The sequence below is a fragment of the Bombina bombina genome, chromosome 1 (assembly GCF_027579735.1).
Source record: "Bombina bombina isolate aBomBom1 chromosome 1, aBomBom1.pri, whole genome shotgun sequence".
NCBI lineage: Eukaryota > Metazoa > Chordata > Amphibia > Anura > Bombinatoridae > Bombina > Bombina bombina.
The window spans coordinates 191,834,229-191,850,268 of NC_069499.1; the positions used below are offsets into that span (position 1 = coordinate 191,834,229).

General features: G+C 39.3%; 1 protein-coding gene across 5 annotated transcripts in view; it reads right to left on the reverse strand.

The window, feature by feature from the left end:
- UBR1 (ubiquitin protein ligase E3 component n-recognin 1) overlaps window positions 1–16,040 on the reverse strand; it is a 693,945-nt gene that overhangs the window by 328,203 nt on the left and 349,702 nt on the right. The gene's annotated exons all lie outside the window — the stretch shown is intronic.

A 16,040-nucleotide genomic window follows, 5' to 3' on the forward strand; every position in this document is an offset into this window, starting at 1 on the left:
GTAGCAAAAGTCACCTTTATAAAACTAACAAATATGAGGGGCTTTCTGATGGTGGTGCTCATAGATGGCTGAATAGCTATGTGCTCCACAGGAGGTTTCCTTTACAAAAACGATGTAGTCCTGCACAGAAGCTCCGTATCGCTGGCTGTCTACTACTGCATGACCACGGGACACTGCAATTATTTCTATTGGCTGCTTTCACATCAATTATTCACAGCTCGTTACCTTCTTAGCAATGTATCCTCTAACATCCTCTTACAACAAGTAATTATTTACAAACAGTGTTCACCTAAATCATACAGGTTTTATTGATTATGGAGCTCTCATATTATTCTGACAGAATCTACCACTACATGGCTTTTGTGCCCTTTGCCCAGATGCTTACAGTGTGAACTTGTATGGAAAGGGTAAAAGAATATGTAAGCTTCAAAGATGGTGGCACCCAGTATGCCAAGCTTCACCAACTGGTGTCGTTAAAGGCTTAAAGGGACACTGAAACCAATTTTTTTCTTTCGTAATTCAGATAGAGCATGCAATTTTAAGCAACTTTCTAATTTACTCCTATTATCAAATTTTCTTTATTCTCTTGGTATCTTTACTTGAAATGCAAGAATGTAAGTTTAGATGCCGGACCATTTTTGGTGAACAACCTGGGTTGTCCTTGCTGATTGGTGGATAAATTCATCCACCAATAAAAAAGTGGTGTCCAGAGTTCTGAACCAAGAAAAACATAATTTATGTAAGAACTTACCTGATAAATTAATTTCTTTCATATTAGCAAGAGTCCATGAGCTAGTGACGTATAGGATATACATTCCTACCAGGAGGGGCAAAGTTTCCCAAACCTCAAAATGCCTATAAATACACCCCTCACCACACCCACAAATCAGTTTAACGAATAGCCAAGAAGTGGGGTGGTAAGAAAAAAGTGCGAAGCATAAATATAAGGAATTGGAATAATTGTGCTTTATACAAAAAAATCATAACCACCACAAAAAAGGGTGGGCCTCATGGACTCTTGCTAATATGAAAGAAATGAATTTATCAGGTAAGTTCTTACATAAATTATGTTTTCCTTCATGTAATTAGCAAGAGTCTATGAGCTAGTGACGTATGGGATAATGACTACCCAAGATGTGGATCTTCCACGCAAGAGTCACTAGAGAGGGAGGGATAAAATAAAGACAGCCAATTCCGCTAAAAAAAATCCACACCCAAAATAAAGTTTAAATCTTATAAAGAAAAAAACTGAAAATATAAGCAGAAGATTCAAACTGAAACAGCTGCCTGAAGTACTTTTCTACCAAAGACAGCTTCAGAAGAAGAAAACACATCAAAATGGTAGAATTTAGTAAAAGTATGCAAAGAAGACCAAGTTGCTGCTTTGCAAATCTGATCAACCGAAGCTTCATTCCTAAACGCCCAGGAAGTAGAAACTGACCTAGTAGAATGAGCTGTAATCCTTTGAGGCGGAGTTCTACCCGACTCGACATAAGCATGATGAATTAAAGATTTCAACCAAGATGCCAAAGAAATGGCAGAGGCCTTCTGACCTTTCCTAGAACCGGAAAAGATAACAAATAGACTAGAAGTCTTTCGGAAATTCTTAGTAGCTTCAACATAATATTTCAAAGCTCTAACTACATCCAAAGAATGCAATGATTTCTCCTTAGAATTCTTAGGATTAGGATATAATGAAGGAACCACAATTTCTCTACTAATGTTGTTGGAATTCACAACCTTAGGTAAAAATTGAAAAGAAGTTCGCAACACCGCCTTATCCTGGTGAAAAATCAGAAAAGGAGACTCACAAGAAAGAGCAGATAATTCAGAAACTCTTCTGGCAGAAGAGATGGCCAAAAGGAGCAAAACTTTCCAAGAAAGTAATTTAATGTCCAATGAATGCATAGGTTCAAACGGAGGAGCTTGAAGAGCCCCCAGAACCAAATTCAAACTCCAAGGAGGAGAAATTGACTTAATGACAGGTTTTATACGAACCAAAGCTTGTACAAAACAATGAATATCAGGAAGATTAGCAATCTTTCTGTGAAAAAGAACAGAAAGAGCAGAGATTTGTCCTTTCAAGGAACTTGCAGACTAACCTTTATCCAAACCATCCTGAAGAAACTGTAATATTCTCGGAATTCTAAAAGAATGCCAGGAAAAATGATGAGAAAGACACCAAGAAATATAAGTCTTCCAGACTCTATAATATATCTCCCTAGATACAGATTTACGAGCCTGTAACATAGTATAAATCACAGAGTCAGAGAAACCTCTTTGACTAAGAATCAAGCGTTCAATCTCCATACCTTTAAATTTAAGGATTTGAGATCCTGATGGAAAAAAGGACCTTGCGACAGAAGGTCTGGCCTTAACGGAAGAGTCCACGGTTGGCAAGAGGCCATCCGGACAAGATCCGCATACCAAAACCTGTGAGGCCATGCTGGAGCTACCAGCAGAACAAACGAGCATTCCTTCAGAATCTTGGAGATTACTCTTGGAAGAAGAACTAGAGGCGGAAAGATATAGGCAGGATGATACTTCCAAGGAAGTGACAATGCATCCACTGCTTCCGCTTGAGGATCCCTGGATCTGGACAGATACCTGGGAAGTTTCTTGTTTAGATGAGAGGCCATCAGATCTATTTCTGGAAGTCCCCACATTTGAACAATCTGAAGAAATACCTCTGGGTGAAGAGACCATTCGCCCGGATGTAACGTTTGGCGACTGAGATAATCCGCTTCCCAATTGTCTATACCTGGGATATGAACCGCAGAAACTAGACAGGAGCTGGATTCCGCCCATACCAGAATTTGAGATACTTCTTTCATAGCCAGAGGACTGTGAGTCCCTCCTTGATGATTGATGTATGCCACAGTTGTGACATTGTCTGTCTGAAAACAAATGAACGATTCTCTCTTTAGAAGAGGCAAAAACTGAAGAGCTCTGAAAATTGCACAGAGTTCCAAAATATTGATCGGTAATCTCACCTCCTGAGATTCCCAAACTCCCTGTGCCGTCAGAGATCCCCACACAGCTCCCCAACCTGTAAGACTTGCATCTGTTGAAATTACAGTCCAGGTCGGAAGAACAAAAGAAGCCCCCTGAACTAAACGATGGTGATCTGTCCACCACGTCAGAGAGTGTCGTACAATCGGTTTTAAAGATATTAATTGAGATATCTTTGTGAAATCCCTGCACCACTGGTTCAGCATACAGAGCTGAAGAGGTCGCATGTGAAGAGGAGCAAAGGGGATCGCGTCCGATGCAGCAGTCATAAGACCTAGAATTTCCATGCATAAGGCTACCGAAGGGAATGATTGTGACTGAAGGTTTCGACAAGCTGATATCAATTTTAGACGTCTCTTGTCTGTCAAAGATAGAGTCATGGACACTGAATCTATCTGGAAACCTAAAAAGGTTACCTGTGTCTGAGGAATCAATGAACTTTTTGGTAAATTGATCCTCCAACCATGATGTTGAAGAAACAACACAAGTCGATTCGTATGAGATTCTGCTAAATGTGAAGACTGAGCAAGTACCAAGATATCGTCCAAATAAGGAAATACCACAATACCCTGTTCTCTGATTACAGACAGAAGGGCACCGAGAACCTTTGTAAAAATTCTTGGAGCTGTAGCTAGGCCAAACGGCAGAGCCACAAACTGGAAATGCTTGTCTAGGAAAGAGAATCTCAGAAACTGATAGTGATCTGGATGATTCGGAATATGCAGATATGCATCCTGTAAATCTATTGTAGACATATAATGCCCTTGCTGAACAAAAGGCAGGATAGTCCTTATAGTTACCATTTTGAATGTTGGTATCCTTACATAACAATTCAATATTTTTAGATCCAGAACTGGTCTGAAGGAATTCTCCTTCTTTGGTACAATGAAGAGATTTGAATAAAACCCCAGTCCCTGTTCCAGAACTGGAACTGGCATAATTACTCCAGCCAACTCTAGATCTGAAACACATTTCAGAAATGCTTGAGCCTTCGCTGGGTTTACTGGGACACGGGAAAGAAAAAATCTCTTTGCAGGAGGCCTTATCTTGAAGCCGATTCTGTACCCTTCTGAAACAATGTTCTGAATCCAAAGATTGTGAACGGAATTGATCCAAATTTCTTTGAAAAAACGTAATCTGCCCCCTACCAGCTAAGCTGGAATGAGGGCCGCACCTTCATGTGGACTTAGGAGCTGGCTTTGATTTTCTAAAAGGCTTGGATTTATTCCAGACTGGAGATGGTTTCCAAACTGATACCGCTCCTGAGGATGAAGGATCAGGCTTTTGTTCCTTGTTGTGACAAAAGGAACGAAAACGATTATTAGACCTAAATTTACCTTTAGATTTTTTATCCTGTGGTAAAAAAGTTCCTTTCCCTCCAGTAACAGTTGAGATAATAGAATCCAACTGAGAACCAAACAATTTATTACCCTGGAAAGAAAGGGAAAGCAGAGTAGACTTAGAAGACATATCAGCATTCCAAGTTTTAAGCCATAAAGCTCTTCTAGCTAAAATAGCTAGAGACATATACCTGACATCAACTCTAATGATATCAAGAGATGGCATCACAAATAAAATTATTAGCATGTTGAAGAATAATAATAATGCTATGAGAATTATGATCTGTTACTTGTTGCGCTAAAGCTTCTAACCAAAAAGTTGAAGCTGCAGCAACATCCGCTAAAGATATAGCAGGTCTAAGAAGATTACCTGAACACAAGTAAGCTTTTCTTAGAAAGGATTCAATTTTCCTATCTAAAGGATCCTTAAAGGAAGTACCATCTGCCGTAGGAATAGTAGTACGCTTAGCAAGAGTAGAGACAGCCCCATCAACCTTAGGGATTTTGTCCCAAAACTCTAATCTGTCAGATGGCACAGGATATAATTGCTTAAAACGTTTAGAAGGAGTAAATGAATTACCCAAATTATCCCATTCCCTGGAAATTACTTCAGAAATAGCACCAGGGACAGGAAAAACGTCTGGAATAACTACAGGAGATTTAAAAACCTTATCTAAACGTTTAGATTTAGTATCAAGAGGACCAGAATCCTCAATTTCTAATGCAATTAGGACTTCTTTAAGTAAAGAACGAATAAATTCCATTTTAAATAAATATGAAGATTTATCAGCATCAACCTCTGAGACAGAATCCTCTGAACCAGAAGAACCATTATCAGAATCAGAATGATGATGTTCATTTAAAAATTCATCTGAAAAATGAGAAGTTTTAAAAGACTTTTTATATTTACTAGAAGGAGGAATAACAGACATAGCCTTCTTAATGGATTTAGAAACAAAATCTCTTATGTTATCAGGAACACTCTGAGTATTAGATGTTGATGGAACAGCAACAGGTAATGTAACAGTACTAAAGGAAATATTATCTGCATTTACAAGTTTGTCATGACAAACAGTACAAACAACAGCTGGAGTAACAGATACCATAAGTTTACAGCAGATACACTTAGCTTTGGTAGCTCCAGCACCAGGCAGCGATTTTCCAGAAGTATCTTCTGACTCAGTTTCAACGTGGGACATCTTGCAATATGTAATAGAAAAAACAACATATAAAGCAAAATTGATCAAATTCCTTAAATGACAGTTTCAGGAATGGGAAAAAATGCCAGTGAACAAGCTTCTAGCAACCAGAAGCAATAAATAATGAGACTTAAATAATGTGGAGACAATAGTGACGCCCATATTTGTTTAGCGTCAAAAATGACGCCCACATTATTTGGCGCCTAAATGCTTTTGGCGCCAAAAATAACGCCACATCTGGAACGCCGACACTTTTGGCGCAAAAGAACGTAAAAAATGACGCAACTTCCGGCGACACGTATGACGCCGGAAACAGAAAATTTTTTTCGCGCCAAAAAAGTCCGCGCCAAGAATGACGCAATAAAATGAAGCATTTTCAGCCCCCGCGAGCCTAACAGCCCACAGGGAAAAAGTCAAATTTTAATGTAAGAAAAAAATTGAATGATTCATATACATTATCCCAAATATGAAACCGACTGTCTGAAATAAGGAATGTTGAACATCCTGAGTCAAGGCAAATAAATGTTTGAATACATATATTTAGAACTTTATAAAAAAGTGCCCAACCATAGCTTAGAGTGTCACAGAAAATAAGACTTACTTACCCCAGGACACTCATCTACATGTTGTAGAAAGCCAAACCAGTACTGAAACGAAAATCAGCAGAGGTAATGGTATATATATGAGTATATCGTCGATCTGAAAAGGGAGGTAAGAGATGAATCTCTACGACCGATAACAGAGAACCTATGAAATAGACCCCGTAGAAGGAGTTGTAAAACTGATTTGTGGGTGTGGTGAGGGGTGTATTTATAGGCATTTTGAGGTTTGGGAAACTTTGCCCCTCCTGGTAGGAATGTATATCCCATACGTCACTAGCTCATGGACTCTTGCTAATTACATGAAAGAAAAAAGCTTAGATGCCTTCTTTTTCAAATAAAGATAGCAAGAGAATGAAGAAAATTTGATAATAGGAGTAAATTAAAAAGTTGCTTAACCCCTTAATGACCACAGCACTTTTCCATTTTCTGTCCATTTGGGACAAAGGCTATTTTTACATTTATTCTGCGTTTGTGTTTAGCTGTAATTTTCCTCTTACTCATTTACTGTACCCACACATATTCCATACCGTTTTTCTCGCCATTAAATGGACTTTCTAAAGATACCATTATTTTTATCATATTTTTTTAATTTACTATAAAAAAAATGATAAAACTATGAGGAAAAAGTTGAAAAAAACCACACTTTTTCTAACTTTGACCCCCAAAATCTGTTACACATCTACAACCACCAAAAAACACCAATGCTAAATAGTTTCCAAATTTTGTTCTGAGTTTAGAAATACCCGTTTACATGTTCTTTGCTTTGTTTGCAAGTTATAGGGCAATAAATACAAGTAGCACTTAGCTATTTACAAACCACTTTTATTCAAAATTAGCGCTAGTTACATTGGGACACTGATATATTTCAGGAATCCCTGAATATCCCTTGACATGTAGATATATATATTTTTTATTTCATGCCAATATTTCACCGCCAAATGCGATCAAATAAAAAAAATTGTTCACTTTTTCACAAACTTTAGGTTTCTCACTGAAATTATTTACAAACAGCTTGTGCAATTATGGCACAAATGGTTGTAAATGCTGCTCTGGGATCCCCTTTGTTTATTTATAGCAGACATATATGGCTATGGCGTTGCTTTTGGGTAATTAGAAGGCCGCTAAATGCCACTGTGCACCACACGTGTATTATGCCCAGCAGTGAAGGGGTTAATTAGGGAGCATGTAGGGAGCTTGTAGGGTTAATTTTAGCTTTAGTGTAGTAGACAACCCAAAGTATTGGATCTAGGCCCATTTTGGTATATTTCATGCCACCATTTCACCCCCAAATGCGATCAAATAAAAAAAAAATGTTCGCTTTTTCACAAACTTTAGGTTTCTCACTGAAATTATTTACAAACAGCTTGTGCAATTATGGCACAAATGGTTGTAAATGCTTCTCTGGGATCTCCTTAGTTAAGAAATAGCAGACATATATGGCTTTGGCGTTGCTTTTTGGTAATTAGAAGGCCGCTAAATGCCGCTGCGCATCACACATATATTATGGCTAGCAGTGAAGGGGTTAATTAGGTAGCATGTAGGGAGCTTGCAAGGTTAATTTTAGCTTTAGTGTAGAGATCAGCCTCCCACCTAACACATTACAGCCCCTGATCCCTCCCAAACAGCTCTCTTACCTCCCCCACCCCACAATTGTCCCCGCCATGTTAAGTACTGGCAGAAAGTCTGCTAGTACTAAAATAAAAGCTATCTTTGATTTTTTATAAAATAAGCTTATTTACATATGCTGCTCTGTAGGATCCCCCCTTAGCCCCCAACCTCCCTGATCCCCCACCCCCAAACAGTTCTCCAACCCTCCCCCTCTAACTTATTGGTAGCCATCTTGGGTACTGGCAGCTGTCTGCCAGTACCCAGTTTACAATAAAAAAATATTTTTCCCAAAGAACAACCCCCCACCCCCTCCCAGATTCCTTAGATAATTTTTATTTTATTTTTTATCCCCCTCTCTGACACTTTTTGTTCAATCTTTTTCTGCAGTGTAGCAGTTCCCACCCGCTCCCTACCCGTGGACGCGCCCGCCCCCCCTTGCAGAAGCGCGTCCGTGTCCGCCCCCGGCAATCCCGCCCCCCTCCACATCACACGGCCCATCGATTGCCGCCCACCAGCCTCCCAGATTGGCTCCCACCCACCAACAATAACGGCCATCATTGTCCGGGGCAGAGAGGACCACAGAGTGGCTCTCTCTGCATCGTATGGCCAAGGAGGGTTATTGCAGGATGCCTCAATATCGAGGCATCACTGCAATAACCGAAAAGCGGCTGGAAGCGATCAGGATCGCTTCCACCGCTTTCTAAGACCAAGGACATACGCCGTATGACGTACGCCGGTCGTTAAGTGTATTTTTTTTTAGGCCGTACGGCGTATGTCCTTGGTCCTTAATGGGTTAAAATTGCATGCTCTATCTGAATCACGAAAGAAAATTTTGGGGTTCAGTGTCCCTTTAAAGGAACATTCCGGTCAAAATTTAAATGCACATAGATGAATTACATCATTGAATAGAAACAAATTTGCAATATAGATGTATTGGCAAAAATGATTCTAGTAAAAGTTATCACTATTTTAGAGTTAACATTTTTCTCTGCATGTGCACGTGAAGCATAACTAGATATTCTCACAGCACAAGCACTTTAAATACTGCAGCTGTTTAGAGCACCATTGAGGCTTGTAACATGTCAGCACTTAAATTGAGTCATTACAAGATGTTAAAAGCACCCTAGGCTCTCTGAGCAAATGCTGTGTTTAAAATGCTGGTGCACGGTGCATACTTAAATACACTTTTGAAACGGCTATAGCTTTTATTAGAAGCATTTTTGCTAATGCATGTATATTACAAAAATGATTCTATTCAAAACTGAAATTAATCCATGTAAAGTAAATTTTTGGCTGGAAGGTCCCTTTAAAATAAGAGAACAGCCTGTGTATGCTGCAGACAAGACAAGCCATGTGCAACTGCAATCAGAAACATGTCAAAGGGTCTATAAAGACATTACTGACCATGAAATGAGAAGATGCATAGGGGATTGCCAATCCCACACAGGAATTGTTTGTGGTCACAGGCCGGTGCCAAATTCAAGATCATAGAACAGATACAGATGGACATCATATTATATTTTTGTTGTTCTGTCAACATTATTGTGCATCTGCATTAAACTTGTACCCTAGGCCTATACTATAAGTTATTCTCTGGTTTATTACAATGTCATATTTAAAATGTTAAATAATAATAATGTTAATAATAATAGAGCCTCATGGACTCTTGCTAATATGAAAGAAATGAATTTATCAGGTAAGTTCTTACATAAATTATGTTTTCTTTCATGTAATTAGCAAGAGTCCATGAGCTAGTGACGTATGGGATAATGACTACCCAAGATGTGGATCTTTCCAAGCAAGAGTCACTAGAGAGGGAGGGATAAAATAAAGACAGCCAATTCCTGCTGAAAATAATCCACACCCAAAATAAAGTTTAATGAAAAACATAAACAGAAGATTCAAACTGAAACCGCTGTCTGAAGTACTTTTCTACCAAAAACTGCTTCAGAAGAAGAAAATACATCAAAATGGTAGAATTTAGTAAAAGTATGCAAAGAGGACCAAGTTGCTGCTTTGCAAATCTGATCAACCGAAGCTTCATTCCTAAACGCCCAGGAAGTAGAAACTGACCTAGTAGAATGAGCTGTAATCCTTTGAGGCGGAGTTTTACCCGACTCGACATAGGCATGATGAATTAAAGATTTCAACCAAGATGCCAAATAAATGGCAGAAGCTTTCTGGCCTTTTCTAGAACCGGAAAAGATAACAAATAGACTAGAAGTCTTTCGGAAAGACTTAGTAGCTTCAACATAATATTTTAAAGCTCTAACAACATCCAAAGAATGCAACGATTTCTCCTTAGAATTCTTAGGATTAGGACATAATGAGGGAACCACAATTTCTCTACTAATGTTGTTGGAATTCACAACCTTAGGTAAAAATTCAAAAGAAGTTCGCAACACCGCCTTATCCTGATGAAAAATAAGAAAAGGAGACTCACAAGAAAGAGCGGATAATTCAGAGACTCTTCTGGCAGAAGAGATCGCCAAAAGGAACAAAACTTTCCAAGAAAGTAATTTAATGTCCAATGAATGCATGGGTTCAAAAGGAGGAGCTTGAAGAGCCCCCAGAACCAAATTCAAACTCCAAGGAGGAGAAATTGACTTAATGACAGGTTTTATACAAACCAGAGCTTGTACAAAACAATGAATATCAGGAAGATTAGCAATCTTTCTGTGAAAAAGAACAGAAAGAGCAGAGATTTGTCCTTTCAAAGAACTTGCGGATAAACCTTTATCTAAACCATCCTGAAGAAACTGTAAAATTCTCGGAATTCTAAAAGAATGCCAAGAAAAATGATGAGAAAGACACCAAGAAATATAAGTCTTCCAGACTCTATAATATATCTCTCTAGATACAGATTTACGAGCCTGTAACATAGTATTAATTACAGAGTCAGAGAAACCTCTTTGACCAAGAATCAAGCGTTCAATCTCCATACCTTTAAATTTAAGGATTTGAGATCCTGATGGAAAAAAAGGACCTTGCGACAGAAGGTCTTGTCTTAGCGGAAGAGTCCACGGATGGCAAGAGGCCATCCGGACAAGATCCGCATACCAAAACCTGTGAGGCCATGCCGGAGCTACCAGCAGAACAAACGAGCATTCCTTCAGAATCTTGGAGATTACTCTTGGAAGAAGAACTAGAGGCGGAAAGATATAGGCAGGATGATACTTCCAAGGAAGTGATAATGCATCCACTGCTTCCGTCTGAGGATCCCGGGATCTGGACAGATACCTGGGAAGTTTCTTGTTTAGATGAGACGCCATCAGATCTATTTCTGGAAGCTCCCACATTTGAACAATCTGAAGAAATACCTCTGGGTGAAGAGACCATTCGCCCGGATGCAACGTTTGGCGACTGAGATAATCCGCTTCCCAATTGTCTATACCTGGGATATGAACCGCAGAGATTAGACAGGAGCTGGATTCCGCCCAAACCAGAATTTGAGATACTTCTTTCATAGCCAGAGGACTGTGAGTCCCTCCTTGATGATTGATGTATGCCACAGTTGTGACATTGTCTGTCTGAAAACAAATGAACGATTCTCTCTTCAGAAGAGGCCAAGACTGAAGAGCTCTGAAAATTGCACGGAGTTCCAAAATATTGATCGGTAATCTCAACTCCTGAGATTCCCAAAATCCTTGTGCCGTCAGAGATCCCCACACAGCTCCCCAACCTGTAAGACTTGCATCTGTTGAAATTACAGTCCAGGTCGGAAGAACAAAAGAAGCCCCCTGAATTAAACGATGGTGATCTGTCCACCACGTTAGAGAGTGTCGTACAATCGGTTTTAAAGATATTAATTGAGATATCTTTGTGTAATCCCTGCACCATTGATTCAGCATACAGAGCTGAAGAGGTCGCATGTGAAAACGAGCAAAGGGGATCGCGTCCGATGCAGCAGTCATAAGACCTAGAATTTCCATGCATAAGGCTACCGAAGGGAATGATTGTGACTGAAGGTTTCGACAAGCTGAAATCAATTTTAGACGTCTCTTGTCTGTCAAAGACAGAGTCATGGACACTGAATCTATCTGGAAACCCAGAAAGGTTACCCTTGTCTGAGGAATCAATGAACTTTTTAGTAAATTGATCCTCCAACCATGATCTTGAAGAAACAACACAAGTCGATTCGTATGAGATTCTGCTAAATGTAAAGACTGAGCAAGTACCAAGATATCGTCCAAATAAGGAAATACCACAATACCCTGTTCTCTGATTACAGACAGAAGGGCACCGAGAACCTTTGTAAAAATTCTTGGAGCTGTAGCTAGGCCAAACGGCAGAGCCACAAACTGGTAATGCTTGTCTAGAAAAGAGAATCTCAGGAACTGATAATGATCTGGATGAATCGGAAAATGCAGATATGCATCCTGTAAATCTATTGTGGACATATAATGCCCTTGCTGAACAAAAGGCAAGATAGTCCTTACAGTTACCATTTTGAACGTTGGTATCCTTACATAACGATTCAATATTTTTAGATCCAGAACTGGTCTGAAGGAATTCTCCTTCTTTGGTACAATGAAGAGATTCGAATAAAACCCCAGCCCCTGTTCCAGAACTGGAACTGGCATAATTACTCCAGCCAACTCTAGATCTGAAACACATTTCAGAAATGCTTGAGCTTTCACTGGATTTACTGGGACACGGGAAAGAAAAAATCTCTTTGCAGGAGGTCTTATCTTGAAACCAATTCTGTACCCTTCTGAAACAATGTTCTGAATCCAAAGATTGTGAACAGAATTGATCCAAATTTCTGTGAAAAAACGTAACCTGCCCCCTACCAGCTGAGCTGGAATGAGGGCCGCACCTTCATGTGGACTTAGAAGCTGGCTTTGCTTTTCTAGAAGGCTTGGATTTATTCCAGACTGGAGATGGTTTCCAAACTGAAACTGCTCCTGAGGATGAAGGATCAGGTTTTTGTTCTTTGCTGAAACGAAAGGAACGAAAACTATTATTAGCCCTGTTTTTACCCTTAGATCTTTTATCCTGTGGTAAAAAAGTTCCTTTCCCACCAGTAACAGTTGAGATAATAGAATCCAACTGAGAACCAAATAATTTGTTACCCTGGAAAGAAATGGAAAGTAGAGTCGATTTAGAAGACATATCAGCATTCCAAGTTTTAAGCCATAAAGCTCTTCTAGCTAAAATAGCTAGAGACATAAACCTGACATCAACTCTGATAATATCAAAAATGGCATAACAGATAAAATTATTAGCATGTTGAAGAAGAATAATAATATTATGAGAATCATGATCTGTTACTTGTTGCGCTAAAGTTTCCAACCAAAAAGTTGAAGCTGCAGCAACATCAGCCAATGATATAGCAGGTCTAAGAAGATTACCTGAACACAGATAAGCTTTTCTTAGAAAGGATTCAATTTTCCTATCTAAAGGATCCTTAAACGAAGTACCATCTGACGTAGGAATAGTAATACGTTTAGCAAGGGTAGAAATAGCCCCATCAACTTTAGGGATTTTGTCCCAAAATTCTAATGTGTCAGACGGCACAGGATATAATTGCTTAAAACGTTTAGAAGGAGTAAATGAATTACCCAAATTATTCCATTCTCTGGAAATTACTTCAGAAATAGCACCAGGAGCAGGAAAAACTTCTGGAATAACCACAGGAGATTTAAAGACCTTATCTAAACGTTTAGATTTAGTATCAAGAGGACCAGAATCCTCTATTTCTAAAGCAATTAATACTTCTTTAAGTAAAGAACGAATAAATTCCATTTTAAATAAATATGAAGATTTATCAGCATCAACCTCTGAGACAGAATCCTCTGAACCAGAAGAGTCATTAGAATCAGAATGATGATGTTCATTTAAAAATTCATCTGTATAAAGAGAAGTTTTAAAAGATTTTTTATGTTTACTAGAAGGAGGAATAACAGACATAGCCTTCTTGATGGATTCAGAAACAAAATCTCTTATGTTATCAGGAACATTCTGAACATTAGATGTTGATGGAACTGCAACAGGTAATGGTACATTACTAAAGGAAATATTATCTGCATTAACAAGTTTGTCATGACAATTAATACAAACAACAGCTGGAGGAACAGCTACCAAAAGTTTACAGCAGATACACTTAGCTTTGGTAGTTCCAGCACCAGACAGCGATTTTCCTGAAGTATCTTCTGACTCAGATGCAACGTGAGACATCTTGCAATATGTAAGAGAAAAAACAACATATAAAGCAAAATTGATCAAATTCCTTAAATGACAGTTTCAGGAATGGGAAAAAATGCCAAGGAACAAGCTTCTAGCAACCAGAAGCAAAGAAAAAAATGAGACTTAAATAATGTGGAGACAAAAGCGATGCCCATATTTTTTTAGCGCCAAATAAGACGCCCACATTATTTGGCGCCTAAATGCTTTTGGCGCCAAAAATGACGCCACGTTCGGAACGCCGACATTTTTGGCGCAAAAGAACGTCAAAAAATGACGCAACTTCCGGCGACACGTATGACGCCGGAAACAGAAAAGATTTTTTGCGCCAAAAAAGTCCTCGCCAAGAATGACGCAATAAAATGAAGCATTTTCAGCCCCCGCGAGCCTAACAGCCCACAGGGAAAAAAGTCAAATTTTTAAGGTAAGAAAAATATTTGATTCAAGTGCATTATCCCAAATATGAAACTGACTGTCTGAAAATAAGGAATGTTGAACATCCTGAGTCAAGGCAAATAAATGTTTGAATACATATATTTAGAACTTTATTAAAAAAGTGCCCAACCATAGCTTAGAGTGTCACAGAAAATAAGACTTACTTACCCCAGGACACTCATCTACATGTTTGTAGAAAGCCAAACCAGTACTGAAACGAAAATCAGCAGAGGTAATGGTATATATATAAAAGTATATCGTCGATCTGAAAAGGGAGGTAAGAGATGAATCTCTACGACCGATAACAGAGAACCTATGAAAACAGAATTTATGCTTACCTGATAAATTACTTTCTCCAACGGTGTGTCCGGTCCACGGCGTCATCCTTACTTGTGGGATATTCTCTTCCCCAACAGGAAATGGCAAAGAGCCCAGCAAAGCTGGTCACATGATCCCTCCTAGGCTCCGCCTACCCCAGTCATTCGACCGACGTACAGGAGGAAATATGCATAGGAGAAACCATATGATACCGTGGTGACTGTAGTTAGAGAAAATAATTCATCAGACCTGATTAAAAAAACCAGGGCGGGCCGTGGACCGGACACACCGTTGGAGAAAGTAATTTATCAGGTAAGCATAAATTCTGTTTTCTCCAACATAGGTGTGTCCGGTCCACGGCGTCATCCTTACTTGTGGGAACCAATACCAAAGCTTTAGGACACGGATGAAGGGAGGGAGCAAATCAGGTCACCTAAATGGAAGGCACCACGGCTTGCAAAACCTTTCTCCCAAAAATAGCCTCTGAAGAAGCAAAAGTATCAAATTTGTAAAATTTGGCAAAAGTGTGCAGTGAAGACCAAGTCGCTGCCTTACATATCTGGTCAACAGAAGCCTCGTTCTTGAAGGCCCATGTGGAAGCCACAGCCCTAGTGGAATGAGCTGTGATTCTTTCAGGAGGCTGCCGTCCGGCAGTCTCATAAGCCAATCGGATAATGCTTTTAAGCCAAAAAGAAAGAGAGGTAGAAGTTGCCTTTTGACCTCTCCTTTTACCAGAATAAACAACAAACAAAGAAGATGTTTGTCTGAAATCTTTAGTGGCCTCTAAATAGAATTTTAGAGCACGGACCACGTCCAAATTGTGTAACAAACGTTCCTTCTTTGAAACTGGATTCGGACACAAAGAAGGTACAACTATCTCCTGGTTAATATTCTTGTTGGAAACAACTTTCGGAAGAAAACCAGGCTTAGTACGCAAAACCACCTTATCTGCATGGAACACCAGATAGGGCGGAGAACACTGCAGAGCAGATAACTCAGAAACTCTTCTAGCAGAAGAAATTGCAACCAAAAACAAAACTTTCCAAGATAATAACTTAATATCTACGGAATGTAAAGGTTCAAACGGAACCCCTTGAAGAACTGAAAGAACTAGATTAAGACTCCAGGGAGGAGTCAAAGGTCTGTAAACAGTCTTGATTCTAACCAGAGCCTGAACAAACGCTTGAACGTCTGGCACAGCTGCCAGCCTTTTGTGAAGTAAAACAGATAACGCAGAGATCTGTCCCTTCAGAGAACTTGCAGATAATCCTTTCTCCAAACCTTCTTGTAGAAAGGATAGAATCTTAGGAATTTTTATCTTGTTCCATGGGAATCCTTTA